This window comes from Typopeltis vanoorti, unplaced genomic scaffold, assembly GCF_054136105.1.
Source record: "Typopeltis vanoorti isolate ZY-2024b unplaced genomic scaffold, IOZ_Tvanoo_1.0 HiC_scaffold_666, whole genome shotgun sequence".
Lineage (NCBI taxonomy): Eukaryota > Metazoa > Arthropoda > Arachnida > Uropygi > Thelyphonidae > Typopeltis > Typopeltis vanoorti.
Genome location: NW_028328163.1, coordinates 164,753 through 170,303, shown reverse-complemented (window position 1 = coordinate 170,303; position 5,551 = coordinate 164,753). Strand labels below are relative to the sequence as shown.

The 5,551-nt window shown below is 40.9% G+C and overlaps 1 pseudogene; it reads right to left on the bottom strand.

Annotated features, from left to right (window-relative positions):
• Window positions 1-2,534: 2,534 nt before the first annotated feature.
• On the bottom strand, window positions 2,535-3,621 carry LOC150092106 (small subunit ribosomal RNA; annotated as a pseudogene).
• Window positions 3,622-5,551: the final 1,930 nt, after the last annotated feature.

The window sequence follows — 5,551 nt, the reverse complement described above, 5'->3', positions numbered from 1 at the left end:
ATATGCTTTTTTAGAAACACAAGGAAGACAACGTCTAAGGATGAAAATACAATGCGGAAAATATATTTTTTAACTAAGTTCGTTGATCGGTAGTGAAGATATTTATCAGAAAGATTGATCAATATACCTGAAATATGAGAAAAATTAACGACTCTTAAGTATCTCAGACTTGATAACGCGTAAAAACGAACGAACAATAAAGTAAATATGTTGCAAAGCTAACAGTTCTCATATCCGTAGGGAAGGTGAACCTCAATGTAGAGCTATCGCACTGACTAAACTACCTTGATATTGATCACACCATTCCAGGGATGGTGAACCTCAACGAAGAACGATGTTGTTCGCCAATTTCCTTGAACTTCATCTCCCATGACTAATCGAGTCACATTTTCTGTACATTGAGAATCATCTACCTACAGGAAATCCATGATTTTTTAAGGAATTGAAGCAATACATGTTAGGATCTAAACACATCACACATAAACATACACACATACGAAACGTTAGCAGAACATGGAAATGCTTCGTATATGGAGTATTGGTTCCAGTCGTTCAGTTATTCCTACCATTAGATTATATAATGTTCCTCACTAATGAGGACATGGAAATGTTGCATATATACTTTATTCGTTGCAGCCTTTCATTTATTCTTATCCTAATATGACATGAACTTTCCTCAATAATCAAGACATGTAAATGGTTCTTACATACGTTATTCGTTCCAGTCATTTTTTCCCCTATCTGAATGTGTGATCAATTTTATTCACCAAGCAGAACACGGAAATGCCTCCTATATACAGTAATCTTTAGACGTTCCATTATTTCCTATCCTAATATGACATCAATGTTTCTCACTAATCAGGACAAGTAAGTGCAGCGTACAGACGTTATTCATTCTAGTCATTCCTTTTTTGTTTTCCTAATTTTTACATCAACTTTGCTCAGTAATCAGGACACTGAAATACTGAAGGAAATTAGTGAAGGAAATTGATGCTGGAAAGTGTGTCTCGGTGGAGACAAATCTCCCAGTCATAGGATGGGTCTCAGTATATCAGAGTATGGTGGTTGCTCTTCTAAGCACGACACCCAGACCAGTACCTAGTTCATATGCAAATGATTCGGTGCCCACGTGTCACGCCCGAAATGGTGCAACATAGGAAGCAGCTGCAGCATACTTTCAATGTCTGCCTTCTTGCTTCCATTCTAGTGGCCTCATCGCCACAGCGATCACACCGTAACAGAACGAAACCAACTCCGGCTAGTGCTGCTTTTCAACGCGCAAGGCAGGAATTCTCTCAACCAGCAGCACACCTTCGAGATCCGCCCACATGCTAGTGTTAAACGAATGTTTAACCCTGAAGGGCGCCCGCCATTGAAGGGCGCCTGCCAGCTATCCCGCTCGCTCGGGAGGGCTCGTTAGACTTGATATACAACTGGCAACGCAGTGATCGCCACCAGCCACTTTCCGTCGCGAGCTCTCATGACTGACAATTTTCCCATGAAGGTAATCTCAAACAGTTGTGGCGTCCTACTAGTAGAGGAAAGTACGTCAGCGACTGGGAGGGCTCTAACCCCGGCGCGGTCCGTCGTTCACACCAGCACCATCCCAACTTCCACTGACTCAAGTCACCCTGCTTTCGGCTTTCGAAGGCCCATCAATTTGCCTACGAGTAGTTTCAGATACTCTTGATCTCTCTCTTCAAAGTTCTTTGCAACTTTCCCTTAAGGTACTTGTTTGCTATGTGTCTCATGGACATATACAGCCTTAGGTAGAGTTTACCACCCACTTCCGCCTGCCTTCCCACGCAACGTGAATCCAAGGAGATCACAACCGATGGAGAGAGCATAAGCTATGGGCCTTGCACGCATACTGGGTCAGAGCCCTTTTCAGGAGGAGTTGCGACGCTGTCAACCTATGGAATGATTTCTCCTAAACGACACATTTTTCACAGGCCCTCTGCGAACGTATGGGATCTCTGAGAGCGCAAGGCCGGCATCTCCTTGTAAGAGAAAGGTGACTTCGTCCTGTGAATATTGAAAATAAAGCATTCTAGTGCATGCGCACCGCCTTCCGGCCTGTGCCAGGCATCTCTGTATATGACTGTCCTCGCAGCTAAGAAAGGATTAGAACCGACATTCCGTCAGGAGAAGTGCTAACACTTCGCGGCAACAACATCATTAATGATCATTCCACAGGTTCACGTACAGAAACCTTGTTATTGGCTTTTACTGGCTCTAAATGATCACGTTTGGTCATCTTTCACTAAGAAGATGGACAAATAAGTGATCGCTGCCCTATTTAGTAGGCTAGAGTCTTGTTCCTTATCGGAATTAACCAGACAAATCGCTCCACCAACGAAGAACGGCCATGCACCTCCACTCACTCAATCAAGAAAGAGCTCTTATCTGTCAATCCTTCCAGTGTACGAGCCAGGAAAGTTTTCGGTGTTGAGTCACATTACTCCGAGACTGCACTCCTGATAATGCTCTTCCATCAATTCCTCCAAGTTTGAGTTTTGCGACCATACCCTACCCGGAACCCAAACGCTCTGGTTTCCTGAAAGCTGCCCGACGAGTCAGTTGAGGAACTCAGGTGGATCGCTGGTTGGCATCGTTTAAGGTTAGAAATAGGGCGGTATCTGATCGTCTTCGAAACTCTAACTTTCTTTCTTGATAAATGAAAACATTCTTGGCAAATGCTTTTGCAATTGTTTGTCTGGCGAGAGTCCAAGAATTTCACCTCTAGCGTCGCAATACGAATGCCCCATCTGTCCCTCTAAATCATTACCTCCTGTTCCCAAACCCAACCAGATAGAACCGAGGTCCTATTCCATTATTCCATGCACCATTATTCTGGCGTTACGCCTGCTTTAAGAACTCTATTATTTTTTTTCAAAGTAAAAGTGCCGGTGAAGAGAATTGGTGAAGACACTTGGTGAAGAGAATCAAGGAAAACCAGTGACATTTTTCAGGCTTGGCAGTAACCACCGGTCTGGTGGTCAACCCATCTGGAACTGAGATCCAACTAAGAGCATTTTAACAGCAACCGCTTTAATATGCGGTATTGGAGCTGGAATTATCGTGGCTGCTGGCACCAGACTTTCCCACCAATAGATCCTCTTGAAAGGATTTAGAATGTATTCATTTCAATTACGAAGCCTCAATAGAGTCCTGTATTGTTATTTTTCGTCACTACCTCCTCATGCCGGAGTCGGTAATGTGCGCGCCTGCTGCCTTCCTTGGATGTGGTAGTTTTTTCTCAGACTCCCTGTCCGGAATCTAACCCTGATTCCCAGTTACCCATTACGAGACACTTACAAGACACTTGCAAGATGCGTCGCTGGTACGACGCCGTGCTATCTGCTCAAATGTATCCAGTTTCACCAGGAGTTTCAGACAGAAGCCCGATTAGTCTCAGTCTAAAAGAAAGCACGCGTCCCCGAAGTTCAGATCTCTGCTGAATGTATTAGCTCTAGAATTACAACAGTTATACAAGTAAAAAGATACGATCAAAAGAACCATAAATGAATTAATGAGCCATTTGCAGTTTCAGCTTGCTTAGGCATGTACTTCCACATGCATCTTTGAGACAATCATATGACTACTGGTAGGCTAAACCAGGTAGCATTTGATCAACAAATGCATTCGAGTGCCACGTAAGGTTTCGTGACTGAATTAATCCAGTTCGACAGGGTTTATCTTGTTCCTGCATGATAGTATGTTAGGCCTTCTCGACGTCTGTAGGTGTCTTTTTGAAATTCTTTCCTCTATTCCTATTTGAATGAAAGATATGGATATTCCCATCTGTTCAAAATTAGTATCTCCAGAGCATTTCTGTGTCCTCACTAAAGCTGACTCTGAAATGTTCCCCATGCATAGTACACTGGAATGCTTGAAGGAAAGTGTGCACCATAGATATGCATATGGATATGTTTTGTATCTAGTTCGAAAGGGATTGACTTGCTTTTGAAAGATGATACTTTTATTTTCATCTGAAAAATCTGCAGGCGTTTTTACAAAACTCTTTCCCTTATTAGTATTCGAAGAAAATCCAGATTTTGCTTAAACTGACCAAAATTGATATGTATAGAGCATTTCTGTGTCCTCACGAAGAAAACACGGAAATGCTGTTCGCACATTGTGCTTAGGATTAGAGCACGGGAATGCTCTTACTATGCAACACATGTACAAAATCAACTGCAGTAATCCAGTTCGATAGAAAATAATTAGTTGCTATACTATAATAATATGTTATCGTTAATAATATTTAAGTCTACCTGCGGACCACCTGCCCCATTGTCGCGGACAGGTGGTCCGCAGGTAGACTTAAATTAATCAAATAAATATATATATTTTTAGTTATCCAAACAAATTAACACTGAATAAGTAAAAATTAATAAGATCAAATGGAGACTTAAAAAAAATAGCGTCAGAGTGTTCAAATGCAGAAGCGATAAAACTATATTGTTGTTCACCTCACCCCTCTTTTATTACTCGTCATTCTGGCACTACAATAATTTGTAGTGGCAGAATGATGAATAATAAGAGGGGTGTAGTGAACAACAATATAGTTTTATTGCTTCCACCTTCTTTTGCTGTTTTGCTAGATTTGAAGTGAACATGTGTTATCCACATTTCAACCAATTACTTGTTGTTTATTGATTTTTATTATTTATGGTTTTCCTCTTTCAACCAAGGATAAGTATACCTTCAGAAGTACTAAATTATACTTGGACAAAGCGTGTTGAGTTAAGCCCAGTATTTACATGTTAATACATTTTTCGGAAACGCTTTTTAATAATGGAAAAATGGTTTGGAACCAGGACTTTGAACAGGCGAGCAAATGAAACAGGTATTGCGCTAACCTTAATTGTGATACACGTGTTGTAACGGTGAGCAATTCTGATGCTATTAAAGTAGAAGAAACAAGCAGTTCAAAGAAAAAACACAGTAGGAAATATAACAAGTCCTATTTGGAATTCGGGTTTACTTGGTGTGGAGATGAAAGTGAACAGAAAGCTCAATGTGTTTTGTGTTATGAAGTGTTGTCGAACGAGTGCATGAAACCTGAGAAACTCCGACGACATTTAGAAACCAAACATTATGATGTGAAAAATAAGCAAATTGAAAAAAAAAGCCAATTTCAGTGACGCTTAGCGGCATTAAATCATGGGAAAGATGTAGTTTCGGCCATGAGTTATAGCCATGAGTAATAGCAAAGCAATGGAAGCATCTATCTCTTATGTTTGCGCATAGCGAAAACAGGGAAACCACATTATATCGGGGAAAATTTATTACTTCCAGCTATAAAAGATGTGGCAAAAACTATGTTTGACAACAGGTTACTAAAAGATGTTGATTCGACTCATCATTCGATGACACTGTAAGTCGCAAAATTAATGATATGGAAGGTGACGTAGAATCTCAGTTAATCGAAAGAGTTAAGAAGAACCCTTATTATGCGTTACAAATAGACCAGACTACTGATGTTAGAGATGATGCGCAGTTAATATGCTACGTAAGATATGCGCATAGTAACAACATTCATGAC